General features: G+C 34.6%; 1 pseudogene; it reads right to left on the bottom strand.

The window, feature by feature from the left end:
• Positions 1-277: 277 nt before the first annotated feature.
• Positions 278-888, bottom strand: LOC122741603 (annotated as a pseudogene).
• Between the last annotated feature and the right edge of the window lie 23,787 nt (positions 889-24,675).

Raw genomic sequence — 24,675 nt, forward strand, 5'->3', positions numbered from 1 at the left:
GATCTCCTCAGTTTATTGAACTTAAAAATAAAAGAAGAAAAAACACAACCAGCCTTGTACAGAACAGTAAAATGCCAAGGATAAGGATAGTCTACAGTTTTATAGTGGGATAAATATAAATATATATATTTAATATATATATATATATATATATATACATACACACATACACACACACACACACACACATATATATATATATATATAATTAAGGCCTCCCTCCCTTTGGTTAAATGAACTATAACTTCAAGTCATTAAATATAGCAAATTTTTTAAATCACTTCTTTACTTCTCTAAGATCTTCAATGTTGTCATCATCCATGTTGGCCATTTCTCCTGAATTACATCAATAAGGTCATCTGTAAAGTCTCCCTGAATGATGATTCCATCCTCCCCTGTAACTGAGGCACCACAGGAGAATTTCTGAGCCAAAAACCTTTGTGTTTCTTTAAGGTCAGTCTCAAAAGTTGCAAGATCACACACTCTTGTTATGTATTTCTTCTTTGCTCTAGGAATTTTGGCTATCTTAACCTTTTGTGGAACTGTCTTTTTTTTCTGTTTTATTTGACCCCTTCTACCTCTCTTTTGCTTTTTCTTCTCCTTCTCTTCTCCGGCTGTTCCCTGGCCTTCCCCAGTTCTGGGTTCTTGTTTAGGTGATTTTTCTACAGTGAGTTTTGCAAATTCATTTGGAAAATTCTTCTCTAACCACTGTCAGCATTTACCAACATCAGACATATATTCACAATACTCTGCTGTTAATGAACAGACTCCACAGTAAAGGACCTGAAGTGGGTAATCTGTGTCTAGCTTGGTGTTGCTCTTCAGGTCTCCTTTGCAGTCAGGAGCAGTGGACTCAAGAACGTCTGTAGCCATCTCACAAACCTATGAACTCGCACTGTCCCCACAGCCTCCAGGCCACTAAAGGGACACATGCAGCTCCTGCTCCTGGCCTCAGCCCCAGACAAAGTCCAGGCCCCACAACCCTGTCTACCCCATGGTCCTGGCCCCACCTAACTATGTGTTTTACAATAGAAAATAATTTGTGAAACCTAACTATTGCCTTCACATAACTTTACCAAGGGTGCCCATGACATATTAGAGATTATATTAATATTGATTTTGTAGAGACGAGAAAATGAGGCTTGTGGTTTGGTTACAAATATTGTGATTATTTTCTCTATCAAGTTTTTATAAGAATTTTTAAAAAGTTTTATTTGTGTATTTTGTTTTTACAATAGAAACATTTAGAGGCAATTCCCACTTTATGAGAAGGGTTCTATATGAAAGTAAAATTTAAAATACAGTAACCTCTTTTGAAAGTGCATGAAGCATTCCACATCTGTAGAACCCTATTATTATTATTATCATTATTATTGTTGTTGTTATTGTTGTTGTTGTTGTAATTTTCAATCTATATTGAAATACAAGTACATATTTGCATCTAAAAATTACAATAATCTGCATTTTCTCTCTCACAAACTCAAATTCTATTAAAAAAAAGAAAATGTGCCATCTAGCTGCCCCGAGAGAGAATTTTTAAAAAGATTTTAAAATGAAATGAGAATGCAAGTCAGAAGGGAAAGAGAAATGACAGCTACACAGCAACAACAACAAAAAAAGAGCTGGCTAATTAAGAACTTACATCTGGGCTATCAGGTTTTAAAGAATCCTAAAAGAAATGTTACAAGATTTCTTAGATCCAGAGGACAAAATAGAAATTGTAAGAATACTGTTTACCATCTGAAAGGAAATGCAAAATTGAAACACTGAAGAACATTACAGCCAATATCTAGAGTTTCCAGTTCAAGAAAAAACAAAATCGCTCAAGTAAGCAGAGAGAAATAATTCAAATCCCAAAGTGCCACAGTCAGTATCATAGAAAATCTAGCAACCACCATTATTAAGAAATAGTGTATTCCAGAAGGCATCAACTTTGATCCAATAATAATGTACATAGCAAAACTGAGTATAATGCTATTAGAGGAAATGGGATGTCTAAATATTATTAATTAAAAAACCAGGTCTGAGTAAAAACTTTGAAATAAAAAAACATAGACGTCAAGAGAAGCATACTATAGATAAAGATGTAGAAGTAATCATAAGGGACCAAACAGTTTACAATCTAAAATGGGGAGATAATACATGTTTCCTTTCAGAACTTTCCCCTTCAGTAGGGGTGATAAATGAAGTCATTAGATAAAGGGCCTGGAAAAGGTTTCATTAATGATTTGATAATCTTAAAAGAAGAATAAAAAACATGGAAGAAGAGTATTTTGGAGAGGGAGAAGGGAGGATGAATAAAATTATCACATAAATAAGGTGGACAAGTAGAAGTACATACAATTCGAGAAAGGTCAAGGTGGGAGGCAGGCAACAGTTGAATTAACCTCATCTGAATTGGACAAAGAAGTAAAGAATACACATACACACATACACACACAAACACATGTGGTTGGCTATGGAAATACATTTCCAAAAAAGAGGAATATTGAATAAAAGAAAAGAGGCAGTTAGTATGAAGGTAGATTAAGGGAATATTGAGCATACAAGCATTTCTCTTCTTAGATCTAGATAATAATTATTAAGTATAAATAAACAAAAGAAAAAACAAAGGAAGGAAGGACCTAAATCAAATTTTTGAAAAAGTTAGATGTGATAATTTTCTGGTAATTATTGAATGGGAATATAAAGGAATATTTTTAATTGTTTAGCTGATCATAGAATCTTTACAATAGAGTAAAAAAAATCACTAACAAATCCATAATAGCAAACATATTAAATACATATTTTACCGACCACAATGCAACCAAAATTACATTCAATAAAAGGTCTCTGAAGCAAATATTAAGAATTATATAGAGACTAACTGAATACCCCCACCAAATGAATGAATCAAAGAACAAATCATTGAAATAATTAATAACAATTACAACAATGAGACATGTCAAACATTTTGGGAATGTAACCAAAGCAGTACTTAGAGAAAAAAATAATATCTCTAAACATTTTCATCAATAAGAGAAAGAGCAGGGGCAGCTAGGTGGCGCAGTGGATAAAGCACCGGCCCTGGATTCAGGAGTACCTGATTTCAAATCCAATCTCAGACACTTGACACTTACTAGCTGTGTGACCTTGGGCAAGTCACTTAGCCCCCATCGCTCCACAAAAAAACAAACAAAAATAAATAAATAAAAAAATAAGAGAAAGAGCAGATCAATGTATCAGTTAAATAATTAAACAAAAATGCACAGTAGAAAACTTAAAAAATTAACCCTCTCCAATTACACAACAAAATAGAAATCTTAATAATCAAATGAGATTAGCAAAATTGAAAGCAAAAATAATAATTGAATTAATATATAAAACAAGTAACAGTTCCTTAAAATAAAAAGAAGAAATAACACTGAATTTCCATTAGTAAAAATGGTAATTACCATTAAAATGGACATGGGAATTATAACTACTATTAGCAAATTTTTTTTAAATAGTGAATCACAGTCCAGAAGAAATAAAATGTTATTAGAAACTACTTCACCCTATCCTATTGTAAGAAAACTGACAATCTGAATGAAATGGCTGAATAATTTACCAAAAAAAAAAATGCCCAGATTAACAGGGGTAATAGTGTACCTAACCCTAGCCCTTTAAAAAATCATAATAAACAGGACTGAAATGCATTTTCAAAGGGGGGGGAGAACCAGATGAGTTTGAATGTGAACTATATATTTAAAGAACAATGAATTCCAATACTAAACAAACTTTATGTAAAGAAGTTCCCATCCAAATACCTATCATACAAATAGAATTTTTATACCTAAATTACTGAAAGTCCAAAACAAAAGAAAACTATAGGCTAATATACTTAATGAACACTGATTCAACAATTTAAAATAAAATATTGGCAAGGAATCTACAGAAAAATATCAAAAAAGTTATATGGAAATACCACAATAAATTTATATTAGGAGTGTAGAACTGGTTCAGTATTTGGCAGACTATGAATTTAATAATGACCAAATATTATAAGAACAATAATTATCAAATTATTATATAAATGTATATAGGGAAATATTTCAGATAAGCTGTAATGCTCATTCCTGTCAAAAACAAACAAAACAAGCAAATTAGAAAGCATAAGAATAAATAGATCATTCCTTAATATGATAAGAAATACCTATTTAACACAAAGAGCCAGCATTATCTGCAGTGGCTATAAACTAAAGACCTTTCCAGTAAGAATAGGAGTGTTTGTTTTTTTAAATGGCAATTATCAACATTACTATTTATTATAGTGATAGAAAAACTAGCTATTTAGAAATTTTGGGAAAAAGTAATTTGAGGGAATAAATATAGTTAAAGAAATAAAGTAATCACTATTCCAAATGATATAATGGTTTCTTTACAAAACTCTGGTGTCAAAAAAACCAACAACTAAGTAAAACAATTACCAATATTAGCAGAAGTGTGATAGAGAAAAGAAACCCACCTTAATCACCACCATTTCTGTATCTTACCAACAAAATACAACAAGAAGAAATGGAGAAATGTCATGTAAAATTATTAACAACACTGCAAAATACTTGAGAGTTTACTTGCCAAGACAAACTCAGGAACTATTTGATCATAATTACAAAACAATTGTTACACAAATAGTGATTTAAATAACTGGAGACTTATTAGTTGTTTATATTTAGACTGAACCAATATAATAAAAATGAAAATGCTACCTAAATTAATTTCCTTATTCATTGCCATACCAATCAAACTACTAAAGCATTACTTTATAGACCCTGAGAATATAATAATAAAATTCATTTGGAGGAACAAAAGATCATGAATATTAAGGGAACATTAATTGGAGGGGTGTGGATGATAAGTAGCAGTACCCAGATTTCAATCTGTACTATAAAGCTATGATCTTCAAACTAATTTCATACTGGTTAATAGGTTGACCAGTGGAACAAATTGGATAAACAATATACAGAAGTTAAAAAAAAAAAGCACAGTAGTCTCATGTTTGATAAGCCCCTCAAATACTAGCTATTGGAGCAAGAACTCATGACTGTACAAAAACCACTTGGAAAACTGAAAATAATTATGGAAAAACAATTTACAACATTTACTGATATACACAACAAATTAGTACATGACTTAGATATAAAAGTTGCCATTAAAACCAAATTAGAAGATGAAGGAAAGCATTTCCTGTCAGATCAGTTGATAGAGTAAGGGTGCATGGCTAAAGAGACAGAGAGTTTCAGAAAATAAATAGGACAATTGGACAATTGAATAACTGACTCATTCTCAGATTAATGAGAAAAAAATCATTCTTTTTTTGCTAATGGGTCAAAAGATTGAAATACAAAAGTCAGAGAGGAAGAAATCTGGGCTATCAGTGGTCATATGAAAAATTCTCTAAATAATCAGAGAAATGATGATTAAAACAACTCTGATTATACCTCTCTTAGATTGTAAAACTTGAATAAAAGAAAAAAAGGAAATCAACAAATGTCGGGGAGCATTGTTGGTAAAGTTGTAGATTGGCCTGCCTATTATTTAAAAAAAAAATTAAACTATTTGCAAAATTATGTATAGTAGTTCTTTTTGTGGTGGCAAAGAATTGGAACCTAACAGCATAGTCATTATGGCTGAACAAGTTACAATATATAAATGTAATAGAATAATGTTGAGCTAAAGAAATGAAGGGACAGGAATGAGAGAAACATAAAACAACTTGTATGAACTGATTTTGAGTATAGTAAGCAAAACAAATAAAATAATTAATGGAGCAACAAACAGTATTACAAAGAGAAATAACTTTGAAAGAATTGGGGACTCTGATAAAAGTGGCCAACTTTAACTCGAGAGAATTCATGTTACCATAGAGACAAAAATAAACTTAGATTGTGTGTGTGCATGAGTGTGTGTATGCATGCATATGTGTGCTGTTCTCCTAATCTGCACTCTTGTCCTTACCAAGAAAGGGCCCTTGATCCCTCAGGATTGCAATCTATAGTGTTCTAAGGGCCTCTATTCCCTTGTGAATGTTCTCTTCTTTGCCCTTGAACTCTGATCCAGAAATAGATATAGACAAGGGAGTTGGTAAACAGTATTGAATCCCGAATCCAATGCTAACACAAGGGTCCTCTGTAATCTCTTTCTGACTAGTTACCAGATTTCCTTACCTTCACTGGCTTAGGAACTCCTGAAGTTTCTGGTGTTTCTGTCACTATCACTCATTCTTCCCTGCGTTGCATCCATGTGAGCTCCTGGCCAGCCTGAACTTATGTGTTACAGATCTCTCCTTCCAACCTTCTAAGTTATCTTTTGATGAAAGAATGTCTCACCCTAACCTTTGTATCACCTCTGCTGTTCCAGAATTTAATCTCAGGGATAATTTTAAAGTTGTTTAGAGGGTAATGATAGAAGAGCTTGACTGACTGCTCCCTCTACTCCTCCATCTTTGCTTTGCCCTTAGAATTCTATTTACAATATTTTAAAATTAATAAATTCCGTGATTTTCCCCAATCATTCAGTCTCCCTATTTCAAGTAGCTTCAGAACTGATCCTTCAATTGTCTCAAAACTATACTATCTTCAACATAGTTCTCCTTTGTGTACACTTGGAATGATTGAGCCATTGTTCCCATCTTCATTTATTTGAGTACCATTTCTAATTCCTCATGTAATACATCTAGATCAGGTGATGCTGGATCCCAAACATTAGTTTTATTATCATTGAATAGGAAGTAATTTGTTAGAAAAGTATTGTCTGAATATTTACATTTTGTCTGTTTGTTGTCCTTCCACTTTCATCCAAAAATTCCCTTTTGATGGTCTTTTTTAATTGTCTCATGTCAAACTTCTGAAAATTTGTTTTCCCTCCACTAGTCATTCTTTTATGATACAATTCTTCTCATAATCTTCCACCATCTGCCTTTTTAAATTTTGAAATCAAGTTTCTATTATTTTTATCTAACAAGAAAACTATTTTGTCTTATGAGGGCTTTCACTCTCCAATCTCATTCCCTGGCAGGGTATAATTGATTGAACCCTTCAAGGGGGTTAAAAAAGGGTTTATGGATGAAAGTTGATAGCCCTGGTTCTAGTTTTTGTTGAACCCAGCTTCAGCTAGTCTCTTTTCCACTTCAGGAAACATATTCTGCCTTTTTACACAGATCAAGATTTCTTTCTACCTTTTTTCTACTTTTTTTCCCCCCTTTATATTCTGGGAAATGAAGAAGCCCCCATAAAAGCTCCTTTGCCTTCTATCTTTGAGTAAAGATCCCTGCCTACACTTGAACATAAGCATCAACTATATGGCTGATTGTGGAAGAACAAAGCTCATCCAATATAATTCATTACAAAATTCATCTTGTTCTCTAAAATTTCTGAAAACAAGAAATTATTTTTTAAAAATTTTTTCTACATCAAAGCATTTGTGACTAATGTAATGTTAGTGTTGTTGTTTTTTCCTTGTGAATTCCTCTTAGTGTCTTTTGCAGTTAAGTGGTACAGTGGATAGAGCATGAAGTCTGCACTCAGGAAGACCTGAATTCAAATCTCGCCTTAGATACTTAGCAGCTATATGACCTTGGACAAGTTATTTAACCCTGCTTCCTTCAGTTTTCTCATCTGTAAATGAGCCATACAAGGAAATTTCAAACCACTCCAGTAAATTTGCCAACCCCCCCCCCAAAAAAGAAACCAAGCAGAGTAATGAAGTCATACATGACTGAACAAAACCAAAATGTTTTATGTAGCACTCATTTATGTGTTAAAGGTTTTTCTAAGAAAAAAATAACATTTTTTTCAATAATAAAATAATCCCCTTTCAAAACCTTGCTGTCCCTCGCTTATAACTGATAACAAACAAACAAAAACTAACAACAAAAAAGCACAATCCTAAAATACAGTTGCTGCTGTTGCTTTTCTTTTCTTTTTTTTTCCCCTCTTTTAAATCTAGAAGATTTAGGCCAGCTCTAGATCTCTACAAACCAGCAATGGAGCTTGCCAGTCATCCTAAAGCAGGATTTAGTCAGGGCTGATGATTTGGCAATCACATAGGATTGATTGGCACAGTAGCTCAGTCTCTCTCCTGCTTCCCATCTTTATTTCTGATTATATCAATGCCAAGGTAAATGGATCAGAAGCAAATAAGACAGACTTTACTGGCTGGTTCTCCGCCCCCCCCCCCCCGCCCCCCCCTCCACCCCCAATCTCATCAGCTTCTTGGAAAGAGAGAGGAGAATTTGGGATGACACCACTCCAACCTTCCTGCTCAATGCAAATACAGTTTTCCTGAGGCTTAGGCTTTCACTCATGTCGCTTCCCTTATAATCTACCTATAAATGTTATTTAAATTGTCCTTGACTAGATAAACTTTTCAAAGTTCCATAGAGATTGCTTAGAAAATGGTAAGCAAGAAGAAAGTAATGCATTGTCACTTTAGCTTTTCATTCAAAGTTCCAGGTCACAATGTTGGCTGTCTCATTGATTCTAGATTTTCACATTTTCATGAAATTATTTAGACAGCCAAAATGCTAGCCTCTTCTATATCCCTGACCCAGGAATCTTTCAAATTAGCACATCCTTGTGACTGTTTTTAATCTCATATATTTCCCCCCTTGGTATTCTTTTGTTATAGAAAGAAAGCCAATTCTTTACAATTTGGTGTACAAATTAGTAAAAGGCTATACTTCATTCATAGTCACAATGCAATGAATTTAGAGAAATTTCAATGGAGCAAATGCATGCTCCAATATAAACTATTTCCCTCTGACCCTTAAAGTACAAATAGATACTTATCCTGCATTCATAAAATCAACATAGGAAGGAAGGGAGGAAGGGAGGAAGGGAGAGAGGGAGAGAGTGAGGAAGGAAGGAAATAAGCATTTATTAAGGGCCTACTATGTTCCAACAACTGTGCTGGGCACTTTACAAATATTTCATTTGTAATTCATTTATTACATTCAAAACTATACTGCATAGTAGGTACTATTATTATCTTCATTTTACATATGATGAAACTAAGGCATTCAGACTTTTGAGCTGATGTGCAGAATCAAACAGTTACTATCAGTCTGGATTTCAATTCAGGCTTTCTGAACTTCAGGCCTAGCACTCCATATACTATGTTATCTAGCTACCTACTGTTCTTGTGGCCTTGTGTTCCCTGGCAGAGGAGATTAAAAAAACAAAAAATTCTTAAACTGTTGATCCGATGTTGGCATTGGGATATGAGACAATATGACTATTTTATGTTTTGACTACACAAGCACAAAAAAGTCAGATAAAGTAAGACCAAACACATTACCATAAATTTATACTGAAATGTAAACTTATTCTAAGGTGTCATTGCTTACATCAAGAAAAGGTAAAAGCAGTTCCCTCCTCCATATCCTCTGCCACTATGGTTCCTACCTGCCTTTGAATCTTCCTGTTTCTCATAGCATCTCACCATCTGTTTCACCCTAAATGAAGTCCAAACTGCTCAGGCAATATGGATTTTGTGAATTACTACAGATGTTTTATCCCTCAAACTAAAGAGACTCTTTTATCCTTTTATAGCCAAGATTTCAGCCAAACAGGATAGCATACACAAGAGCAGAGAAAAAATGTTTTGTAGCCAGACCATTTTTGATTGCCTTAATGACCACTAATTAAACATTTTGGCTCTTAAAAGCCTCTGGAAAAGATAGCATCACAGCAGATTCTCCAAGATGATTTCACTAGATGCTTAATCAGGTGGAACATGCAAGTCATTAGACCTACTGCTAGAAAATCATTTAAATGTTTTATTATATTTCAAAATATTTTTCTTGTATCAGTTTTCTCTAAAAGGATCATCTCTTTCTCTAATGTATACACATTGTTATTTATATTATAAAATGGTGGGTTTATAAGCTTCATTTTACATTATTCCCATTTGGAAAACTGATATGCAAAAACACTAAGAAAAAAAAAACAGCTCATTCTTCTATTGAGCTGCTTTTCTAAAATTATTTTAATCTTCATATATTTATGAGAACTAGATATTGTATTCCCATAAGACTTGTATGAAAAACTAATTTCTCTTTAAGTTTTAATAATTTAAATTTTTATCCAAACTCTTTCAATTATTACAATGTGAGCTCTTTAAGAGCAGGTTCTATATTCTTGGTGGTGGTGGTACTTGTACTGGTAGAGTTGCTATTGTTGTTTTATGTTACTTTGGGCATTTTTTGTATCTCCACCCAGCTTTTAACTCAGTATTTGACACATACTAGGTGCTTAATAAATGCTTGCTTATAAATGTATATCAATGGATCTGGAAAAGATGGGATTTGGGAAAGAAAAGAGGAGAACAAAGTGAGAGAAAGATGAAAAGGTGAAGTAAAAGAAGGATTTTGATGGAGAAAAGAAAGATGGTAATTAGTAAAAGGAGTTGACAAGATCATATGATAGGTTAGTGAGACAAGAAAGTTAGATGTGGAAGTTAGATGCTAAGGAGGTAATAAGAGTGATAGCTAGGGAGATGGTGAACTCCCTATAAGTTGTTTGCCACAACAGTTCTCCAGTAAGGTTGCTCAAAGAAAGACACTGAATCTTATTTCAAGCTAGTATGGTGACCATGGAAAATTTTATAGTAATCTGCATATAGTGTTCAATGTTCATAGTTTTGCCACGACCAAGTGGTTGCTATAAATGCTCAAAATGCAATCCAGTTTTCCTTGAAGAAAATATAGGTAAAAAGGAGACTGCATCAATACTTTCTGTGTTATCAAAGAGAATGAAGTATTTGTAAAAAATCCAAAACAAAAGAAGAAAAAATTCATTTTGAAAACAAAGCAGAAAGTCACCTGAAGAGAGATAAAGTAATCTTGAGCTTTGTTATGTGATTGGTGAATGGAAGAGTATAACAGAGTAGAGAAAGGAAAGGAGGACCACTTAATATTTGGAGTTATACATAATAATACAAATAATAATACATAGCAATACAAAAGGAGTATTTTCCAAAACAGAAGGAAACCAACTCTGAAAAGGAATTGTCCCCTAAGCCATGATGATATGAATTCATGGATTCCAAAGGTGAGAAATCATTTAATAAGGTTCAAAAGAAAAAAAGAATGACTATGACCTGATAGTAACAAAAGAAAAGCCTGCTACTGGGGCAGCTATGTGGCAGAGTGGATAGAGTACTGGCCCTGGATTCAGGAGGACCCAAGTTCAAAACTGACCTCAGACATTTGACACTTACTAGCTGTGTGACCTTGGGCAAGTCACTTAACCTTCATTGTCCCACAAAAAAAAAAAGAAAAGAAAAGCCTGTTACCTTTCTTGGGCATATATCAAGCATTTGAAAGAGAACATGTCAGAACTTCTAAGACCTGTAAGTAAAATTGGTAATAAATGAACAGTATCCTCTGGCAATTGTAAGGAGACAGCCCCATCTGGAGCACAAGATATGGTTGCTCTAAGCTTGCAAAGGAGATCACGACCTAATAAATTTACAGGGGCATCAGGCATGAGTAAAAATGAATGTTCCACTGTTAAGGGCCCCATAGATACCATGCGAGGATTCAATTTTGCCACTCTCTGGCTCTTTCCTGAGACTCCCACTACATTCAAAAATCCTACAGGTCTACACCCAGCATCTGGTTTGCTTACTAATACTGATTTAGAGGCTCCTGTGTCTAGCAGACAATCATAATAAGTCTCCCCCACTTTTAAGGTGACATGTGGTTCATTACTCTGGGGAGGTGAATGGACTGGCACAAGTGCATTCAAAAAATCCAGATCTGGGAATATATGGCTTTCATTATCTATGTTCCATTCCTCCCCAAGACACCATCATTCCTGTGTCCTCTTCTGAGGGGGGTCTTGGTTACCATTATTCTGGTACTGCCTTTCTGTATTCCTCCAAAAAGATCTATTTCTATTTTGATTTCGCCTGTAATTAGAATTAGAATTTCTTCTCCAAGTCCTACATTCTCTCAATTCATGCCCCTCCTTACGACAGTAACAACACACCTTAGTGTCCTTGTTCCAGTGTCCACATGGCTGACTAGGAATCGCTGGTGCCAGAATGCTCTGTTTAGGGTGATCTGGATCTTCCTCACGTGAGTCAAAGACATAATTTGCAAGTTCCTTAATTCTATCTACTGAGAGATTTCTCCAGTCTGGACATTGTTTCAGAAAGTATCTGCGTATTTCTGGCAGTGAATTATAAACAAATGTGTTGAGAATGATACAGGAATCTCTTAAATCTACTGGATCCAATCTGGTGTACTGTCTAGCGGCCTCACAAAGTCTATCATAAATCTGTTTGGTCTTTCATTAGCCTCCTGAGGTAGGCTTAAAAATTTCTGCCAGTTTTCCGGTTTTCTAGAGCAAGATTCCATTCCCTTCAGAAGTGTTTCTCTAGCATCTTTTAATCTTTGGAAATCCCTATCATCATTATAATTCCACTCTGGATCCTTTAGAGGCCATTCCACATCGGCCTTACCTTTCGCAACAAGGGCATTTCCTGCTGAGATAATATCTGTAATCTCAGTTGGGGACAGTAAAGTTTCCAAAAGGCAAGTAACATCAGCCCAACTGGGTTGATATGCATTAAATATAGTCCTTAACTGTGAAATTACAGTGTTTGGATTTTTCTCAAAACTAGGGATGATTGATTTCCATGCGCTCAAGTCACTTGGTCTAAAGGGGCTATATTTTCTGACTTGAATTGGCACTCCCTTCTTACTATGTTCTATAGCTTCCTGCAGAGGGAGTAGTTTCTGCTGATCTGATTCTGAACTTGGATCATCTCTAGTAGAAACAGCCATTTTGAGGTCTCTCTCCATATGTGAGAGTTTCCCCCACATCATAACAATGATAATAACAAAAACAATGATAATAACAAAAACAAAAAAAAAAACAACAAAAAAAAATAAAATCCTTAGTCGTATGAACTATGGATGTGGTATTAAAAGGTATTTCAATTGCAGGCATAAAATTTCTACTTATATTAAACGTATTTTCCCAAAGATTCTCACGTATACTATTATACAAAAAACCTTTTGCTGCCTGAATGAGGAAAAAACCAATAATGTTATGAAGGACCATTGAGTAAACTATTCCTCTAAGTCGGGATGTTATGCCGTCCCAATACATTCCGATGAGAAAAATCAAAGGGATGGTAGAATATTCGAGCATCTTGCCCTTTAAACTGGGCTGGCTTTTCTGTTTAAAGCAAGACTTTTAGAGGCTTAAAGTCTTTAAGGGAGATTAGACAAAGGGAAAGTCCGCGGGGGGGGGGGGGGGGTATTTGGAAAATCCACCGAATTAGCCGGCTTATGGCCAAACTAGGGAGGGTGGGAGGGTCCTTAAGGTCCCTTCGGGGTCGCCAAACTGTGAGATTTAAAATTGGATATTAGATCATAAATCTCCCCTACTTAACCCTTCCCTTAACTCATCTCCCAGACTAGTAAATGGAAGAAGCTTCTGGTTTTCTAGATAGAGCCTTTATTGTATATAAGGTGTTGTTGATTAGAAGGATAGGAAAACAGAAATACAGTACAAATCGTCTTAAATCTAGGCTTAGTCTATATTCCTTATAAAAACTCACCAAACCGATTTAGGCCACCTTTGGAGTGAGTCAGACCGTCTGTGCCGCGCCGCCCGGAGTCCCGCCAAACCGGCAAAAAAGGCTACTCCCCTTCTCTCCACCCCGGAAGTCAAAAAACCCGGCAGGCAGTCTGACATGCGCAGCAGGCGGACTGTACCCGGCAGGCAGTCTGACATGCGCAGCAGGCGGACTGTACCCGGCAGGCAGTCTGACATGCGCAGCAGGCGGACTGTTCATCTCCTCCCCAAAAGGGTGGTCCTTGAAAAACTGGCGTCTTTCAGTTATCCTAGCCGACTGTTAAAAACTTTCATATTTTACCACATATCCATAGCAGTTGCACATGTGACACTGGGAAAGATCTGCATTTATTTCCTAACTTTCTTATCACCTTGGATGCTGGGCTTTGAGCTCCAGGCCAATAAATAAGAGTCTTGCCTCTTGTCATTTTCATTTTTTGTAGGAAAGAATGAGCCACACATCATAAACAGGCATGGTTAGTTTGTGACCTGGATCTCAGATAGTATTACTTTATTTTATTCTCATCCAAGCTCACCTATTTTCTAAACTTCCCATTTATCATTGAGGATACCATTTTCTACCTGGTCACCCAAGTTTTCACAACTTCTGTGACATCTTCAAATCACCACCTTCTTTCATCCCACATTCATATATACAGTTTCCTTATCTTGTCTTTACTACATCCACATCTCTTCACTTCTTTACACTCACTGTAGCCACCATCTTATTTCAGGTCTTCATCATCCCCCTCTCACCTGAACTACTGCAATAACCTCCTCATTGCTCTCCCTGACTTCAATTGTTCTCCCTTCTCCAATCAATCTTCCACATAGTTGACTGCCATTATTTAAAAAAAAAAAAGAAAAGAAACTTCAGGACAGCTCATGTCACCCTAATTCTCAGTAAATTGTAATAGTGTCCTAGTGACTCTAAAATAAAATTTTATATAGAATTTAAGAAAATGTTTGATAAATGGTCTAATTTGATTCTTATGGAATAGAGAACTATAAGCTAAAAAATAGAATATAATTAGTTGGATACAGAACTGACTGGATGCAAAGAATTTTTATTAATATTTAATATCAACTTATAAAGAGGTCTAGCGTTCCTGGGGCAGAGCCAAGTTGGCAGAGAGAAGCCAGGATATTGCCTCAGATTTCCCATGTTTCCCTCAAAAACAACATTAAATCAAGCCTCTAAACAGATTCTGGAACTACAGAAACTACAAAAAGACAGAGAGACACAATCCTTATCTTGAGATAATTTAGAGGACTTCACGAAAGGTCTGACTCACCTGGGGTAAAGGAGAGGGCAGCTCAGCACAGCTGTTCTTGGCTTACTTAGCATGGCACTGCTCAGCTGGGCTTGGCTCAGCTCAATGGTCAGCTTATCACAGCTGAAGCTCAACACAGCTGAGAGTGGGGAAGCTCAGAGCCGGAAAAAGCTAGCAACAGTTACCCCTGTCCCCCAGGAACAGACCTCAACTTTATAAATTTTAAAATAGACAGCAGCATGAGAAAGAAACAAAAAAGGACCCTTAGCATTGACAGCTTCTATGGTCAAGAGGAAAACCAAAACTCAAAATGAAATGGGTTTGTCAAAATTCCTACAAGTGAAGACTCAAATGGGAAGAGGATCTTGTCTGAAGAACAAAAATCCTACTTTGAGGAGCACAAAAAGTCTTTTAAAAACTAAATGAGAGAAGTAAAAGAAAAAATGGAAAAAGAAATGAGAGTTATGCTAGAAAAAGAAGCACAAAAATTAACTGAGGAAAACAATTCCTTAAAAAATACAATTGGCCAAATGAGAGACAAAATTGGCCAAATAGGAGGGAAAAAAATGGCCAAATAAAAAGAGGTACAAAAGCTTACTGACGATAATAATGCCTTAAAAATTAAAAATGGGCAGATGGAAGCTAATAACTCCAAGAGACACCAAGAATCTGTCAAGCAGAATCAAGACTGAAAAAAAAAAAAGAAGATAATGTGAATTACCTCATTGGAAAAACCACTGGCCTGGAAAATAGATCCAGGAGAGATAATCTAAGAATTATTAGACTACCTGAAAGTCATGATCAAGAAAAGACACCATATTCATGGAAATTATCAAGGAGAACCATCCTGAAATTATAGAATCAGAGGATAAAAATCATCATTGAAAGAATACACTGATCACCTCCTGAAAGAAACCCCAAAAGGAACACTTCATGGAATATTGTAGCAAAACTCCATAATTGCCAGGTGAAGTAGAAAATATTACAAGCAGCCAGAAATAAACAATTCAAATATCATGGAGCCACAGTCAGGATTGCAAAGGACCTGACAGCTTCAATATTAAAGGACTGCAGGGCTTGGAATATGATATTCAGGATTTCAAAAGAGCTTGGATTACAACCAATAATTAAGTACCCAGGAAGACTGAGCAATATCTTTCAGGAAAAAGATAGACATTCGACAAAATAGGGGAATTCCAAGTTTTCCTGAGAAAAAGACCAGAAATGAACAGAAAATTTGAATGACAAATACAAGATTCAAGAGAAGTATAAAGAGGAAAAACAAGGGTTGGTGGGGGTTGGGGGTAGGTTGGTAAATGATGTTAAACTGCATCCCTATGAGGGAGGATAATACTTTCAACTCTTGGGATCTGTATCTCTTTTAAGGTATTGTTATTAATTTGACTTTGATGTGATGATATAAAGAAAATTAAGGGTCAGAATAAAAGGAGACTGGGGGAGGAGAGGAAGGGGGATGTGGAATGGGGTTAATTAGATCATGTGAAAGGGCACAAAAAGAACCCATTGCAACAGAGGGAAAGAAGGGAGGAGTGAGCATTGTTGCAACCTTACTCTCATCAGATTTGGTTCAGGGAGGGAATAAAATACACTCCTATTTGTGTAAAGAAACTTTGCTTACTCTTTAAGGAAACAAAAGGGGAAGCAGAAAAGGGTGGTATTGATAGAAGGGAGGGGAGAAGTGGGGGGGAAGGGAGTAAGAAAAGGAAGGGCAACTGATAAAAGGGAGGGCAGATTGAGGGAGGCAGTGGTCAGAAGCAAAACATTGGTCAAGAGGAATAGGGTAAAAGAAGGGAAAAAGAGTACAAAGGGGAAAAGAGAATGGAGGGAAATAAACAGTTAATAATCTTAACTGTGAATATGAATGGGATGAACTCTCCCATAAAACAGAAGCAAATAGCAGAGTGGATTAAAAATCAAAACCCTACAATATGTTGTTTACAAGAAACACATGTGAAGCAGAGAGATACAGAGTAAAGGTAAAGGTTGGAGCAGAATATATTATTCTTCAGCTGAAATCAAAAAAGTAGGGGAAGCAATCTTTATCTCAGACAAAGCAAAGGCAAAACTAGATCTAATTAAAAGAGATAAAGAAGGAAACTACATCTTGCTAACAGGTACAATAGATGATGAAGTAATATCAATACAAAACATGTATGCACCAAGTGGTATAGCAACCGAATTCTTAGGGGAGAAGTTAAAAAAGTTACAAGAGGAAATAGACAGCAAAACTATACTAGTGGGGGATCTGAACCTTCCCCTCTCAGAAGTAGATAAATCTAAACAGAAAAATAAATAAGAAGAAAGTTAAAGATGTGAATAGAATGCTAGAAAAGTTACATATGATATATATCTGGAGAAAAGTGAATGGGGATAGAAAGGAATATACGTTTTCTTCTCAGTGGTACATGGCACATACTTAAAAACTGACCATGTATTAGGTCACAAAAACCTCACAGTCAAATGTAGAAAGGTGGAAATAGTAAATGCATTCTCCTGAAATCATGATGAAAAAAAATTTTTTTTTGTGTGTGAGGCAATTGGGGTTAAGTGACTTGCCCAGGGTCACACAGCCAGTGTTAAGAGTCTGAGGCCATATTTGAACTCAGGTACTCCTGACTCCAGGGCCGGTGCTCTATCCACTGTGCCACCTAGCTGCCCCCCCCAAAAAATAAATTACATGTAATAAAGAGCCATGGAAAGGTAGACTGCAAATTAATTGGAAACTAAACAATCTCATCCTAAAGAATGAGTGGGTCAAACAACAAATCATAGAAACAATCAATAACTTCATCCAAGAAAATGACAATTATGAGATGACATATCAAAATCTATGGGATGCAGCCAAAGCAATGCTTAGGGGAAATTTTATATCTCTAAATGCTTACATGAATAAAAAAAGAGAAAGAGGAGATAAGTGAATTGGGCATGCAACTAAAAAAGCTAAAAAAAGAACAAATTAAAAATCCCCAAATAAATACTAAATTAGAAATCCTGAAAATTAAAGGAGTAATTAATGAAATCGAAAGCAAAAATACTACAGAATTAATCAATAAAACTCTGAGCTGGTTTTATGAAAAAAAAAACAATAAAAAAAGATAAATCTTAGGTTAATTTAATTTTAAAAAAGAAAGAAGAAAACCAAATTACTAGTATCAAAAATGAAAGGGGTGAATTCACCACCAATGAAGTAGAAATTAAAGCAATAATTAGGAGGTATTTTGCCCAATTGTATACCAATAAATTTGACAATCTAAATGAAATGGGTGAATATTTACACAAATACAAAGTGCCCAGGTTAACTGAAAAGAAAAGAAAATCCTTACATATGCCCATTTTAGAAAAAAAATTGAACAAGCCATCAATGAACTCCCTCAGAAAAAATCCCCAGGGCCAGATGGATTTACAAGTGAATTCTACCAAACATTTAAAGAACAATTAATTCCAATACTACAGGGGGCGGCTAGGTGGCGCAGTGGATAGAGCACTGGCCCTGGAGTCAGGAGTACCTGGGTTCAAATCTGACCTCAGACACTTAACACTTACTAGCTGTGTGACCCTGGGCAGGTCACTTAACCCCAATTGCCTCACTTAAAAAAAATTTAAAAAAATAAAAAATTCAAATACTATACAAACCATGTGGAAAAATAGGTGAAGAAGGAGTTCTACAAAATTCTTTTTATGACATAAATATGGTGTTGATACCTAAACCAGGCAGAGCCAAAACAGAGAAAGAAAATCATAGCCCCAAATCCCTAATAAATATCAATGCTAAAATCATAAATAAAATATTAGCAAGGAGATTGCAGCAAGTGATCACCAGGATAATACAATATAATAATAGGTGGGATTTATACAAGGAATGCAAGTCTGGTTCAACATTAGGAAAACTATAAACATAATCAACCACATCAATAACAAAACTACCTCAAATCTTATGATTATCTCAATAGATGCAGAGAAAGCATTTGACAAAATACAACACTCATTCCTATTAAAAACACCAGAGAGCATAGGAATAGGTGGAGCTTTCCTTAAAGTAATAAGCAGCATCTACCTAAAACCATTAGCAAACATTATATTTAATGGGGATAAGTTAGAGGCATTCCCAATAAGATCAGGGGTGAAACAGGGCTGTCCATTATCAGCTCTCTTATTTAATATTGTATTAGACATTTTAGCTAGAGAAGAAAAGGGAAGAAAAGGAATTAGAATAGACAAGGAAGAAACAAAACTTTTAGTCTTTGCAGATGATAATGTTATACTTAGAGAATTTTAGAGAAACAACTAAAAAACTACTTGAAACAATTAACAACTTTAACAAAGTTACAGGATTAAAATAAACCCACATAAATCATCAGCATATCTATACATGACCAACAAAGCTCAGCAGCAAGAGATAGAAAGAGAAATTCCATTTAAAGTAACTGTAGACGATATAAAATACTTGGGAGTCTACCTTCCAAGACAAATCCAGGAACTAAATGAACACAATTACAAAACACTTTTCACACAAATGAAATCAGACTTATGGATAGCCCAAGCTAATATAATAAAAATGATAATTCTACCTAAATTAATTTACCTATTCAGTGCCATACCAAATAACAAAATTCATCTGGAAGAAACAAAAGTCAAGAATATCAAGGGAACTAATGAAAAAAATGCAGAGGAAGGTGGCTAACTGTACCAAATTTGAAGCTATAGTATAAAATGGCAGTCATCAAAACTATTTGGTACTGGCTAAGAAATAGAGTGGTAGATCAATGAAATAGGTTAGGCATAGGAGACACAGTAGTAAATGATTTTCATAATCTACTGTTTGATAAACCCAAAAACTCTAGCTTCTGGGATAGGAACTCAGTATTTGACAAAAACTGCTGGGAAAACTGGAAGACAGTATAGCAGAAAATAGGCATAGACCAACACCTAACACTTTACACAAAAATAAGGTCAAAATGGATTCAAGATTTAGAGATAAAGGGTGATACCATAGATAAATTAAGATAGGAAGGAATAGTTTACCTTTCAGATCTATGGAGAGGAAAACAATTTATGTCCAAACAAGAGATAGAGAATATTATGAAATGAAAGATGGAAGGCCTTGATTACATTAAATTTAAAAGGTTTGTTGTTTGTTTGTTTTTTACAAACAGAGGCAAAGCAGCCAAAATTAGAAGGGAGAAAACTGGGAAAGAATTTTTACAGCCAGCATTTCTGATAAAGGCATTTCTAAAATATGTAGGGAAATAAATCAAATTTATAAGAATCCTAGTCATTCCCCAATTGAGAAATGGTCAAAGGATATGAACAGACAGTTTTCAGATGAAGAAATCAAAGATATCTATTGCCATATGAAAAAATGGTCTAAATCACTATTGATCAGAGAAATGCAGATTAAAACAACTTTGAGATACCACCTCACACCTATCAGATATTCCCAAAGGGCTATGGGACTGTTCATACCCTTTAACCCAGTGCTACCACTGCTAGGTCTATATCCCAAAGAGACCATAGAAAAGGGAAAATGACCTACATGTACAAAAATATTTATAAGCAGCTCTCTTTGTGGTGGCAAAGAATTGGAAATTGAGGAAATGCCTATCAATAGGGGAATGGTTAAATAAGTTGTGGTATATGAATATAATAGAATACTATTGTGCTGTAACACAGGATGAACAGGAGGAGTTCAGAGAAACCTGGAAGGACTTACATGAACTGATGCTGACTGAGAGGATCAGAACCAGGAGAACATTGTACTTTGTAATAGCAACATTATGTGATGAACAATGGTGATGGACTTCGCTCTTTTCAGCAGTGCAATGATCCAAAACAGTTTCAAAGTACTCATGATAGAAAATGTTCTCAACATCCAGAAAAAAGAACTATGGATTATGAATGCAGATTGAACCATACTGTTTCTAATTTTGGACTGTTTATTCTTCTTTCACAAGATGCCCAATGTAGAAATATGTTTAATGTGAGTGTAAATATATAACCTAAAAAGAAAAACAAACAAAAAAAATAGAAAAGAAAAAGGAATGATGAGCAGACAGACTTCAGAAAAACCTGGAAAGATTTAGGTGGACTGATGCTGAGTGAAGTGAGCAGAACCAGGAGAACATTGTGTGCAGTAACAGCAACATTGTGTGATGATCAACTGTGATAGACTTGACTCTTCTCAGTAGTGCAATGATCTAAGAAGGTTCCAAAAAACGCATGACAAAAAATGTTCTCCACATCCAAAAAAACCCAAATTGTGCATTCTGAATTCAGGTTGAACCATACTGTTTATACTTTTTGGTTGTTTTTTTTTTCCCTTTTTTTGAGATTTTCCCCTTGTATTCTGATTCTTCTTTCACAACATGACTAATGCAGAAATATGTTTAATGTGACTGTAAATATATAACCTATAGGGGCAGGTAGGTGGCACAGTGGATAGAGCACCGGCCCTGGAGTCAGGAGTACCTGAGTTCAAATCCAGCCTCAGACATTTAACACTTACTAGGTGTGTGACCCTGGGTAAGTCACTTAACCCCAATTGCCTCACTAAAAAGAAAATATATATATATATAAAACCTATATCAGATTGTTTTCTGTCTTAGAAAGTGGGAAGGGAAGCAAAGGAGGGAGAAAAATTTGCAACTAAAAATTTTATGAAAACAAATTTTGTAAAAAGAAAGAATGTCTATAGTGAAAAACCCCAATATCTATGTTCCGTGTAATATATATATATATATATATAAATACTTTCACTTACATTTGAAAAAATCTACTTTGTATGTATTAGATAGAAGGAACAATGTTGAATGAAAATTCACCAGAAAAAAAATGATTCAAATGAAATACAGTAAGTTCAAAATGAGTCAACAAGAATGGCATGACATCTATGACCAATTAAATAAGACTTCTTCTTTTCACTTGTTTTGACAGACTGCACCTGGAGTACTATGTTTAGTTCTGAGTGTCACATTTTAGGAAGAATATTGATAAGTGGGATAATGTCCAAAGGGAAGCCAGCACAGTGAAACATTTAGATATTACTTTATAATAATTTGTTGTATAAAATGGGGCTTTTTATCTTGGATAACATTAGAATCAAGCAGCAGAAATTGTAAGAGCTAACTTTCTGTATTTTCAGGGCTGTAATGTATTTTCAAAATGAGGTAAGAATTTGAAGCAATTTCAAACTCAGAATTTATGAACCTTTGTAGTTATCTCATTTTCTTACTAGAATGTTAGCTTCTTAGGAAGAGACACTTGACCTAAATGTTTTATTAGCCTCAGTACCTGACACAGTTCCCTGCATATAAAAGGCAATTAATAAGTGTTTGATCAAAACTGAAAATATTTTAAAATTTTGTAAATATATATTGTATTTGCATTAAGCAAAATTATAAGCTCTGCCAGTGTTAGTTTGCATAACAATTTTTCTACTAATTAGAATATGGAAAGAAACCACATAACACATAAAATATAATTTATATTTTTAGTTCTGAATCTTAAATTGCTCAAGGACTCATGGCTTCATCGAGGTAGCATTCCTTCCACTGACATAAGTCATTATTTTTCTATAATTTACTAGATGAACTTCCTACAGCAGCTGTTGGTCACCAAAATGAACACTTTCAGTCAAACTTAGTGATCATCCTCTCTGGACTCAGCTAACCTGGCCTGATTAGTGCAGACACAGAGTGAATAAATGCACTTGCATCTTTTCCAGCTTACTAGGACATTCTAGAACTTGATCTCTACTAGTATATCTGTTGAAAAAATCATGCCATTATGTGGTGGGTGACATGGTAGGGTATCAATAGCTATTATGTTTTTTTAATTAAATTAAACTCATTTTAATAGATAAATTTTCATCTGTTGCAGATTTTAAGCCCATGGACTTTGAATGGCATGACATATCAAATTAATGAAACTGATTTGTCCTTTTCTCCTTAAACAGTTGTTTTTTTGAATGTACATAATTGGGATGGCTGTTTTATAGGAAAAGTCATAAAGTAATGAATGAATGAGGATACATTTATTAAATTCTTAACATATGTCTATATCTGTGATAAGCAATGTGTCACCCCTTTTCTCCTCTTATTTTCTTCTTATTTTAGATAAATTAATGGGCATCAATGAGATGAATAAGAAGGACTTTGAAGAACCAGCTGCTGCTATTGGTATGTACTTCAAGGCAAATAGCTGAACTTCAAATGCTGTGCCAGTTTGTCTAAACCTAAATATGTTTCCTACTGATAGCTCTAAGTTTCTGGACCAGCTGTAGTAGAAAGCCCTTTGAAACCTCTTTCATTTATCCCAGAGCCATCCAGTAAGTTAGCCATATCAATATAGCCTGAAAGGAAGAAGTTATAGGTTTATTCTTGTGATCATTTGACTATTAGTTTCAAGTTATATTTCAAAATATCACTCTGATATTCCAAGAAATCTCTGTCACTGAAGTACATATTCCCTTCAAAGATGAGATCACAACATAACGTATGCCTCCTCTTCTTGTACTACTCTTGTCTATATGTTCCAATAATTTCACAAAATCAGACAATGTCCCAGAGGCCTTCTAAACATTATCTTGTTATTATAAGGATAAAAATTAAAAATCTAGTTTGTACCTCATTATTGTATCTTACCTAGTATAACTTTTTTATACTTTATGGTAAAATTCTTACACCACTCTTCCTCTGTAATGACTTAGGTTTAATGTTACAATCTGTTTTTTCCCCTAAAATGAGGGACTATCTTTTTTATATCTATGTTATCTACCTATCACTATCATCTGTAGCTGAAGCTATATCTAATAATAGTTCTACATTTATATATTGAATAAAAACTAAAATTAACATTGTAAAAACTTATTTTATGACTTTCAAATTAGTCACTTAAACATATTTAGTATTATGGAGTATATGATAAATTTTCCTTAGGCAGATTTGAAAATATGGTTTACAAGTGAGTTGATGATCCCATTGATAGACGTGGTTTTCATAATGAGTGTTGCCTATGTAAATGAAACTCAGGCAGCTAGGTGGCATGAAGTTTAGATTGCTAGATTTGGAATTAAGCAGATCTGAGTTAAAAATCTAGCCTCAGACACTTAATAGCTGTCTGACCCTGGGCAAGTCCCCTAACATATCTGTTTCAATTTCCTCAACTACAACATAGGAATATTAATAGCACCTACCTTCCAGACTTTTTGTGAGAATAACATAAAATAATATTTGTAAAGATCTTTGCAAATCTTAAAGCACTATATAAATGCTAGCAATTGTTATTGTCATACATCCAGACCAAACCAAAATAAATTCAGATTAACATATTAACATTCTTCATAATTTCTATTTACTTTTATGCCATCTTTACGTGTTATATGATTGGTAATTTTTCCAGTGTGAATATTTATTTTAATAGCCTGCAAGTGAAACAATTAAATTATTCCAGCTATAGATGGAAAAAATAACTTTTTTAATCATTTGAAAACTGTAATATCTCCTGAGGTAAAAAATAAATTGAAGATTTTTCATTTATAGTTAATTGTCTAAACCTCATATGGTGTACTCCTCAGACTGTAACAGTATCCAAACAGACTGAAAAGATCCATTTTGGTAATTGTTTGAAAAAGAAATTAGTCAAATGGATCATTCCACTGAGATTGATATTTTATTCATTTGAAAAAATCACTTTGGAACAAGGCCATTTTACAACCAGCTTATTCATTTTATCTATCTCTGCTACTGACATTAGTCAGCAGAGTTGAATCAATA

The sequence above is a fragment of the Dromiciops gliroides genome, chromosome 1 (assembly GCF_019393635.1).
Source record: "Dromiciops gliroides isolate mDroGli1 chromosome 1, mDroGli1.pri, whole genome shotgun sequence".
Classification (NCBI taxonomy): domain Eukaryota; kingdom Metazoa; phylum Chordata; class Mammalia; order Microbiotheria; family Microbiotheriidae; genus Dromiciops; species Dromiciops gliroides.